The 10956-nt window shown below is 43.7% G+C and overlaps 1 protein-coding gene across 2 annotated transcripts in view; it reads left to right on the top strand.

The window, feature by feature from the left end:
• Window positions 1–764: 764 nt before the first annotated feature.
• The window catches only part of LOC139749377 (glycine receptor subunit alpha-2-like), a 231530-nt gene continuing 221338 nt past the window's right edge, over window positions 765–10956 (top strand). For both annotated transcript variants that reach the window (XM_071663162.1, XM_071663161.1), the window contains exon 1: window positions 765–967. The gene's annotated coding sequence lies outside the window, so the exon portion shown is untranslated. The remainder of the gene's footprint in view (window positions 968–10956) is intronic.

Below are 10956 nucleotides of genomic sequence, written 5' to 3'. Positions count from 1 at the left end.
GGTCACCATACTGGAAGAAAGACATCGAGAGAATGGAGATAGTAGAGACACGAGCTACCAAGATGATTCCCAGACTGAGAAACAAATCCTATGAGAGTCGATTAGACGACTTAAATCTATCTAGTTTAGAAATGGGAAGGTTTAGGGGTGATCTGATACAGTCAAAATTATCAACAGGATAGTTAGCATGTGGAATGATTTGCCAAACACAGTGGTTGAAAGTAGTACCATAGATACGTCTAGGAATAGACTTCATACATATTTCACTTTAAATTTAAGACTGACATTATTTGTGCCTCCTAAGCTACATGAAAAGTAAATATTTCTTTTTATCTTTTATATACTTATTTCTACTCTTACCTCACTGATCTATGGCATTCGTGCCTCCTCCACTGTTGCCAACAGACTCGAGGGGACCCAAGATGTCTGTTGCTGTTCAAATTCCTCTGTGTAGTGGATGGAGTGGTGGGTGGGTAGGTGGCCGTGGTGGTCATGGCTATAGCGGATGGAGTGGAGTGGGCGGGTGGCGGTAGCTGTCGATGAAGAAAAATTGGATGAGTTACGATGCAGAGAGAGAGAGAGAGAGAGAGAGAGAGAGAGAGAGAGAGAGAGAGAGAGAGAGAGAGAGAGAGAGAGAGAGCACTATGCTACTGCTTAGGACCCCCCTCTCTCTCACCGCCTTGCCTCACTCCTCTCTCTCTCTCTCTGCGTCCTTACCTCACTCACCCTGGGGTCGGCTCACAGAGTTGCTCTCACTTGAACGGTGATGGCTCTGGCGAAGAGGAGGGGGAGGTGATCGGAGGCTGCGTCGCGTCTGCTGGTCTGCCGGCACCTAGCGCTTGCCTCTCAGTCTCTCACTGTCCTCGGCAACACTCGGGTGGTGGCCAGCGTGTCGTACCACCGCTGCTCCTCCTCCTCCTACCCCTCCAGTGGCTCGCCACAGAGGCCTGTGTGTTTACAAAGACGCGTAAGAATGGCTTCGCACGTTCAATTCTCTTTCCCTTGGGGTGTTCTGATGCAAGTGTTTACGTAAATGAATACAATACTTCAAAGTCAAAGTGAGTGTCTTTGAAAAGGTACACCCCAAAAACCACTGTGATTTCAACATACTATTTGATATATTGCAAGGATGTGACCACCTTTTTTTTTTCGAAATGCTTTGATGAAAATCGTTTTCGTACAAGGATCAAATGCATCTCAGTGAAGTTGCTATGTAAACACTAATGCACTCTGTCGAACAACAGACGTCTTTGAAAAGTGTAATGAAAAACAATTGTCTGTATAATTAGACCTTTCTGCATTCAGTACTTGTTTACAAATGTAAGGTAGTGCTGTGATGTGCCATGATATATATATATATATATATATATATATATATATATATATATATATATATATATACTCCCGTATGAACATATGTAGGTACACATATCTTTCCTTTTTCCCTATCATAATCTTCTTTATACTTTAATTAACGTCCTGCCTTGATGTGGACTTCTGTCATTCCCTTGATGTGAGAACTTTTTTTCATAAGAATGTACACACAAAAATATAACCTCGCCAAAGTGACTCATCTCTCGCAGTGCAACCTCATAAGGCCGAAGCCCAGAAACACATTTTCCTTTTGTCACACTTGACTGCCACTTCCCGCATAAGCGAGGTAGCGCCAGGAACATAAGAAAGGTCGCAGCCATTCTTCAGCTGTCATGTGTAATGCCCCGAAACCACAGATCCCTATCCACATCCAGGCCCCACATGGTTTACTCCGGACGCTTCACATATCCTGGTCCAGTCCATTTGACAGTACGTCCACCCCCGTATAGCAAATCCTTTCAATTTACTCTATCCCTTGTACACTTTCATCCTCCAGCATGCTTAAACCCCGATCGCTCAAAATCCTTCCGCCTTCAATTTGGTCTCCTCTTTCCCTCCACTTCTGACACGCATGTCCTCTTCGTCAACCTTTCCTCACTCACTCTCTCCATATGTCCAAACCATTTCAACACACCCTCTTCTGCTCTCCTAACGACAGTCTTTTTATTACCATACATCTTTCTTACCCTTACACTACTTACTCGATCAAACCACCTCACACCACATATTGTCCTTAAACATTTCATTTCCAATATATCCATCCTCCTCCGCACCGCCTTATCTATATCCCATGCCTCGCATCCATATAATACTGTTAGGACAACTATACCATCAAACATACTCACTTTTGCCATCCCAGATAACTTTCTCTCTTTCCATAAATAATTCAGTGCTCCACAAACTTTCTCCCCCTTACCCACCCTATGACTCGCATTCGCTTCCATGCCCACTCATAGGTATCTGAAACATTTCACTTCCTCCAATTTTTCTCTATTCAAACTCACACTCCAACTAACCTGTCCCCCAACCCTTCTGAACCTAATAGCCTTGTTTTTATCCACATTGAACTTTCTCCTTTCACACACTCCTCCAAAATCAATTACTAACTTCTCCAGTTTCTCATTCGAATCTGCCACCAGTGCTGTGTCATCAGCAAACAACAACTGACTCACTTCCAGGAACCGTTGTCCCCTACAGACTGCATACTCGCCCCTCTCCACGAGGCTCTTGCATCGACCTCCCTTGCCACTCCATCCACACTTGAAGCAACTCACTTTCCTCCCTTCCTCCTTTACTCCCTTGATACAAACTTCACACAACTTCCAGTAGCTTTCCTCACACACCATGGACTCTTAAGACCTTCCACTGGTCACCTCAATGATCCATACATGGACTAAAAATCCTAACGAACCAATTAACAACATAGTCATCCGATTTTTTGATAGATTCAGCGACAATACCATCGACTCTAACCGCCTTGCCACATTCTAGCTCCTCTCTCTTCACCAAACTAGCCTCATTAAGCACTCTCACTTCGCATAACTTACTGACCAAAGCAACCTACATCTGCCACATTCAACAGTTCTTCAAAAAAGTCCTTCCCTAATCACTACCTGTTGCCACTTTCCCATTTGTCCCTTTCACCGATGTTTCCACTTGATCTCCTGCTTTTGCTACACTTTTGACCTCCTTCCCTGACGTTTACTGATATTTGCTCACCCCAACTCTCATTTGCCATCTTTTTCAACCACTGCAGCATCCCCTTGGCCTTCTTCTTTCTCTTATACATCTCCCAATCATTTGTTCTCTCCTCCCGTAATAGTACCGCCCAAATACCTCTTTTTCTCTTTCATGAGGGAGATCATAGTAAATAAATCCAAAATCATTACTAGCTGCAGTGATCGGTGGAGACTACAGATACTAGGAACCATTCACATTAGAGCGTAAGCACTTGTCTTCAACATCCAGACAAACATGACCACCGCCTTACAGCTCTTTGATAGCCCACCAATAGGACGTAGACCTAATGCCGTTTTAGAACAGAGGAACACGTCACTGGCCCGCCGCAAGCTACCGAGTCCGCTATTTCAGGACAGGGGGAACCAGTCGCTGACCAACACGGTCCTGGGTTCTGAAGGTCGGAGAGAAATAGACGAGTCCAACCTTACCTCAACGCCACATTCGGACAATTACGTTCCCTCTTGGCCTAACGTAGCGCATTTAGTGATGGACTGTTTATATTCCTACTTCGTGTAATTTTTTTTGTATTTCTGTATCCATATTTTGTATTTAGGTTGTAACTCATTCTACCCGTCATGATATTGTCAATTTGTATCGCTTATAGTTTCCCCCCCCCCCTTACTTTTTACGTTCAGTGTACTGTACTTTGTTTCTTATATACATGTTGTTTGCGTTATACTTTATATCCAAGTTTTGTGACTCGGTTTCTTCTCTTTTTATTTTGTGGATTCCTGATGATGCCTCTGTGAAGACGAAAGTTGGATTGAAATATGATGGATGATTTTGGAAAACTAGTGTTTAAACACCTACCTAATTGTAGAACAATATTGAGAAAATTAGAGAACATAAAAAAGAAGATTGATAACTGTAAATATGCTGTCGTATTCAATTCTATGTGTATTAGAGAAAACCTACTCCCAGGTTATACTAATATGTACACTGGAATATGGGTGGCGTTCTAGACCATTGAGAATGGAGGATGTGGGAGACTCAGTCGCCTCACCATCCGTGTGGGAGGAATTCAACCATTCCCTATGGTGAACGTTGAAATCCTCCAGGTAGAGGATTTGGGCTAGCTGCTGCCAGGATGCCGCGGTTTCATGGAGGAAAGTTAGATCAAGAAAGACATAGAATTTGTAGAATCAGGAGAGCAACAGGCGAAACAAAGGAAACAGGGGTAGCTGGGAAACGGACCGTGAGGCAAATAACATCAAAATTTGGGGACTCAAGGTTTTCGAGGCATGTCAGAGGTGGGTTAATGGTGGAATAAGCACAGACAACCACCTCTGAACCGTAATCATGCGCGGAGATTATAGCTGGAGGTGAGAAAGGGGGGTTATGGAGAACGACATTAGACAACTGGGTCTTGGAGAGAAATAAGGTAATCGGAGAGGGACGAGAGACACCACGAATGTTGGTATAGTGAATAGAAAAGGAGGCAGGTCTGTTAGGGAGGGAAGTAGAAGAGAGGTTAGTGGAGAGACCTCGAATGTTGGTACAGTGAATGGAAAAGAGGAGGAAGGTCTGTTAGATAGGGAGGAGACGTGGGAATGATCGGTGCTAGGATGACTATTATTTTCCTACGAAGCTTATCTTAAATTTCTGTAAAAGATGAAGTCGACATTCTCAACGGATACAAACATTTTACGCCACAGGATTAAAATGAACTTTGAAAAAAGAAAAGCCAGACGCTATCGTCTGCTTTATTTATCCAGTCACTATTAGATAGAGTGGGGAATTCGCGTGTAAACTCACTCAAAAGGATACTAAAACGCGCAACTCCTACTTCGTTCAAGTGTAGTCTGTCCTTACCCTCCCCCGCGAACTAACCTGCTATTTTCACTGAACACCTCACTAAAGAAGGCGTTCCTGATGCCGGTCCTAGAAAGAACTGGAATCACACCAATAATTTTACTTCGGCAACGTCGACTAAACTGGTGATGTTCTCGAAAAGCCCCCGCACCCCATCGATCACTCCCTCAACACGCCCTCAGCATCGACACGACAGATAAGGAGAGTGTTAGCCTTATAGCCCCTACCAACCTTGTCTACAACGTCGGCAACATCGTCTACCTTGACGCCTGGAGAGCATATGCGTTTACGGCGTGATGGGTTCCTGGCGAAGAGTTCCTCCTCCAGCTGTCCTTGGATTATAGAGTCTTCCACGAGCTTTATTCTACCGGTAGATGCAGCCAGCTTTTCCTCCTCCAAGGTCCGTGCTGGCTAAGCTAAACCTGCAAGTCAAAGGCATCGTAAGATTATACTGCAAAGTGGGGAGTCAAGCTTACCACCGCTGATGTGTTGGTATGCTGGAAGAGTGAATGGAAATTCTATATTACAGTAAAATTGAGGCTTAGTAGCAAACCTGAAAATAGAGTCACCGATCCTTCGACCTTATGGACACTGCCAGGAACCGTATTTTCCTCTACGGTGCCGTGTTTCCTAATCTCAAGTGACGTGAACGTGTATGAATTCCTTTTTTCCCCACAAGACAATATGTAGCAGTTTCCATGGCTACAGTATAATTCAAAAAGAATGGCTGACAAATGCTAAAAAAAAAAGGAGAAATGTTCTCTTCCAAAAGATGCACTGATGTTATGGAAAATGTCACAGAAAATATACAACCTTGGAAGTTAGACTAATTCGAGTTCCATGTTCCCAAAATACGTGCAGTGTTTCCCAAGTACACGCAAAGGAATACTTTTTCTTTCTTATATGTCACAGTCTATAGCTAGTCATAAACACTAAAAAAAAAAAAAAAAAAAACGCACACTAAAAAATCACGACAGCGTTTAGCCTTCTTGACCGTGACGCATTCACGGGCTGCCCAGGGTCGAGCGCACAGGTTCGAATCCTGGCTGCGGCAGTCGGTCCACGGTCGACATAGCTGTTCATCCACCCCTACGGGTTGGTCTATAAAATGGGTACCTGGCTCAGCGTTAATGGGATGGCCTTGATTAGGGGCCTCAGCTGCCCGTACCGTTTCAGCTAACATAAAAAAATCTAGGTTAACGTGCTGTAGAACATATACACGCATGTCTCACCGATAAGAAGCATGGCGCCCAAATAATAATAATAATAATAATAATAATAATAATAATAATAAGCCACCTCGAAGGCTTAAGGTAGATGTTTGCATATGTGTGGATGTAACCCAGATGTTTGAGGAAAGTAACCAGGATGATCTGGCTCTGAGGGTAAAGAAGCATGCTTTGAGAATGTCTTACTGGTAAAGTTAGGGGGTTGGTATGAGGTAAGTGCTAAGGAAGGGGTAGCACTACTGCTCAAGCAGGAGTTGTGGGAGTGTGTGAAAGAGTGGAGGGAAGTGAGCGCCAATATGATGCGGATAGAAATGAAAGTGAGTACGACAGATGGGTAATCATGAGTGATCATGTACTTAGCTATGAGAAGGAGGTTGATGAGAGGCAAGTGCTATGGGAACAAGTGAATAAGTGTCAGTAGTTTTGGTGCTAGAGACCGGGTATTAGGGATGGGTGATTTAGATGCAAGAATGAGTAAAGTGGCAGTTGAGGGTATTATGGGACATGGGGGTATTCAGTGAGTTGAATAGAAATGGTGAACATCTCGTGGGGTTGTTAGATGAAAAGATAGGACTAGAGATTGGGAATAGTTGTTCAAAAAAGAGAGACATATCCTGAATCCAGTTTCAATGATAAGAGAGGTGAACGTACTGCTACATAGTGACATAAACGATAAAGAAATACTATCAACAATAACGGAAAGAAACAGAACAAACGGAACAAAAATGCATGAAACGGGAGGCCATGAGAGGTTTCATCCGAAGACAGTGAAAGAGGCGAAAACATTGGATAGTTAAACCCTTGACTGCTCTGTCAGTAAGTCACTTGTTACGGTACAAGTTCTAGAGGAATGGAAGCTTACTGATATAACACCGATATTCAAATTCTCGGAAATTCTCGGCCACTCAGCTCAACGTCTGTAGTTGGAAAAGTTATGGAAACCATCGTTCGAGACAATAATGTAAATAATTGAAAGGACCACAACTCAGTGAACGATTGTCAGCGTCGCGTGAGACGAAATCGCTCATGTCTGTTACATCTGCTCGATTTCATTTATAATTAACATTTAAGACGAGAGTAAAGCAGTTCATTTATCTCGATTTCTAAGAAGTTTTCTATAAAGTTCCGCATCAAAGGTCTACTGACACTAGAAATCTAGATCATATGGGTATGATAGGGTTGTTCAGCCGCCTCTCCTCCAATGGGCAGTCATTGTTGTGAATCCTCACTCGACGTGAGGTATGAACCCGGGCGGTATCGACTCGCTACTTCGAAGCTTCCATTTTGAGCTACTTCCAAGCTTTCGTTCTCCTGAGTTTTGCTCATTATGTCCATATCTTTACTCGTATCCTAACCGTCTCACTACATGTGGTGTTAACTTCGGTTTTCGATAGATAAAAAAGAAGTTATTTACGATGTCACATCTTCCTGTTCGTGGCGTGTGAACCTGGGAGGATCGACTCGTGGGTTTGAAGCCAAACCTTTGGGTAAACAGAGGCGTTCTCTGAGCTCGGGCTGCGAGACGACTCCAGCCTCTATTACCTTAAGCGGGTCATTATAAAGATTCATAAATGGAAATTGATTTAATTAAAAGACGAATGATAAATGATGATCATACTCATTACTTGATAATGATCTAACTACCAGAGGTGGAATCACCATGGTCGGGGTTGGTGGTGGAGGGGTGTGAGGGTGGAGGGAAGGAAAACGGTGTGTGTGGGTAAAGTGAAGCATGATGTGTGGGGCCCCCGCCTTTGATAATCCTACCAGGAAGCAGCGGAATGAAGACGTTTGCATATAGAAAATGGGGCATTAAGATAACATCAGTGATGAGGTTATATAGAAACCGTCGTGTAAGATGTTATTCTTAACAGCACGTCGCTTGTTTCTTCCTATTCGCTACCCAGCACACCACCCGTTTTCTGTACTGCGGCTTAATCGATCAAATGCAATGGATCAAATGCTTTAACACATTTCCTACTACAGTTTGGTCCTAGTGAAGAATCACTGTATCATGTAACTACCGTATATAGAAAACGGATACTTAATATACAATCCATACAACAAAATAATAATTTCCCAAAGTTTTATGTCAAAACGCCTCCAGTATGTATGACTGCACCTTGTATGGATGAGTGTCCAAGCGTGGGTATACATTTCTCATGGACGTTGTATTCATGACGCAAACTTCATTAGGTTCCTGTGGCGTAGAACATGTGTTGGGGGATACGGTAAGTTAGAAGCATAATATAAGACTACAGGAAAATAAGGCCAGTGGTCGGCTTTTGCATGGAGTGAGGCGTGAGTGAGGTGTGAGTGTGGATGTGAATGAGGTGGGAGGGTGGGCGTGAGTGAGGCTTAAGTGTGGCGTGAGTGTGGCGTGAGTGCGGGCGTGAGTGAGGCGTGAGTGTGGCGTGAGTGCGGGCGTGATTGTGGCGTGAGTGCGGGCGTGAGTGAGGCGTGAGTGCGGGCGTGAGTGAGGCGTGAGTGTGGCGTGAGTGCGGGCGTGAGTGAGGCGTGAGTGTGGTGCGGCGTGAGTGCGGGCGTGAGTGTGGTGGGAGTGAGGCGGGAGTGTGGCTCTGTTGTGGGAGCGGGGGGGTCACTTCTTGATCGGATACATTGTTAGCTCAAAGTAGTCACGAGTGATTAAGATCGACATCGAATTAAGCTTTACTCGACAGATAAGCTTACAGCTTACAAGGGACTCTCTTTATATTGGCCGTAGATATGAGCAATGCAATAACTAACTGAATACATCCAACGCCATCACAAGCCACCAGCTATTTATATAGATAATAAATGGGGAAAAATGACACTGACACTCAGCCTTCTAATTATTTAGATAAATGGGGAAAAAAATGACACATTGTCCTTTATCGGATCATCAGCTGACATTCTGTAATTCATATCAGTTTATTAAATTTGCCTTAAGCAACTCTAATTCATAATATCTTTTATTAGATCTCGCGCATCATTAAACATCATGAGATTAGATCGTATTTATTACACTGTGTAACATACAGTGGCCAACATGTTCTGGTTATCACTGAACAAGGACGGCAAGGTTATGTATTTCCACATGAAGCAGCGGACGAGAGGCAATAACTTGTTATTACTTTACCCAGACCACCACAATTTAGTATCTACATTCCCGTGGTGAAATGATTGCTTCTTAACCACAATATATGGGGGCAATGTGTGTGGTGCTGACACCACCTTTGCTCCAGACATCATTACAGCACCTCACTATACACACCGTCACTCTACAACCAACACCAGACTGTTGTTACAGGTTGTAAACTGTGATACGTTATATGGAACTGTTGATGAGCTACAGAATTGATAGTTTCCATATTCATTATACTTAAAAAATCTTTAACAGCTTCTTGGGGTAATTATATCGAGAACAACACGATTTAAGTAACTATTCAAATGAGTCTTTTTAACCTGCTTTGTAGGTCGTTAAACCTAATCCTAAACGACAAATCCAGCAAGTGCAAAGGTTACTCTTTGAATTGGTGACATTAGTGTGTGTGTGTGTGTGTGTGTGTGTGTTTGATTCAGGCCTCTATCACAAGCAACAAATATTGTTCAAATTTTCGATTACTATCACTCTCATCATTCATGCTTAAATCCTGCTGATTTCTACTTTTGCTTCGTAAAATACTGCGTCCTCCTCTTTCTTCCCTCCTTGCCTTGTTACCTTGTCACTCCCTCACGCCCCAGGCCCCTAGTCGTCTCCCGCTCCGCCACCCAACCCACAGTTACTAATGAAAGCTTCGAAGCAGCGAGTCGATACTGCTCGGGTTCACACCTCACGGAAACAGACCATTTACAATGTTGGTCGTCCAGGCTGGGAGCGGAGGTGGTTGTTCATTTCGTCGGATGAAAAGGAATTGGTCGAAATAGCTGTGTTGTTGATGGTCAAGCCACACAATGGTGTACCACAAGTATCAGCCTTGGGACCCGTTCTGTTTCTCCTACATATCAATGATGTTGATAATGGACTGTATTTCTTAACATTGTATTCGCCAAGCATGTGGTAACTCGTTTTATAACATGGTACTCACGAATGGGAACTCGTTTTATAACATGGCACTCACACGTGGGAACTCGTTTTATAACATGGCACTCACGTGGAAACTCGTTTCATAACATGGCACACTCACGATGGGAACTCGTTTTATAACATGGCACTCACAGGTGGGAACTCGTTTCATAACATGGCACTCACGTGGAAACTCGTTTCTTAACATGGCACACATAAGTGGAAACTCGTTTCATAACATGGCACTCACGTGGAAACTCGTTTCTTAACATGGCACTGACGTGGGAACGCATAACACCATATTCGTCACACAAGTGGCCAACGCACACCCCAAACTAGATCATTTTGATCACTTCTAAGTATCTATTTGAGCTCAGATTGTCTATCTTTAGGACACTCATGGCTATCACGAATACAAAACGTGACTGAGACACCGAAAAATCTGGCTTTGTTAGCGCAAACCTTTTCACAAAGCGTCACACAAGAGAGAGAGAACAGCAGTATACATCCACGTTCGCACCTTTAAACAAACTGAGGGAGGTTGGTCAGGTAAGAGCCAGAGGGACGCCACACGCATCTACCGCGCATGCGTCGGTGACCAGAATCTGGTCGAAAAGGGATTCAAGACGACTCGAGACGATTTGATGCTACTTCGACCGTGTGTTAGTGGCTTTAGTCCGTTGTTTCTGGAGTCCCGTAAGTTCCAGGCGCCGATGAAACTGATCCAAAATCTTCCAGTACATGTAAATCAAT

This window comes from Panulirus ornatus, chromosome 7 (genome assembly GCF_036320965.1).
Source record: "Panulirus ornatus isolate Po-2019 chromosome 7, ASM3632096v1, whole genome shotgun sequence".
In the NCBI taxonomy this organism is placed as follows: Eukaryota; Metazoa; Arthropoda; class Malacostraca; order Decapoda; family Palinuridae; genus Panulirus; species Panulirus ornatus.
This window is presented reverse-complemented; position numbering and strand designations above follow the sequence as displayed.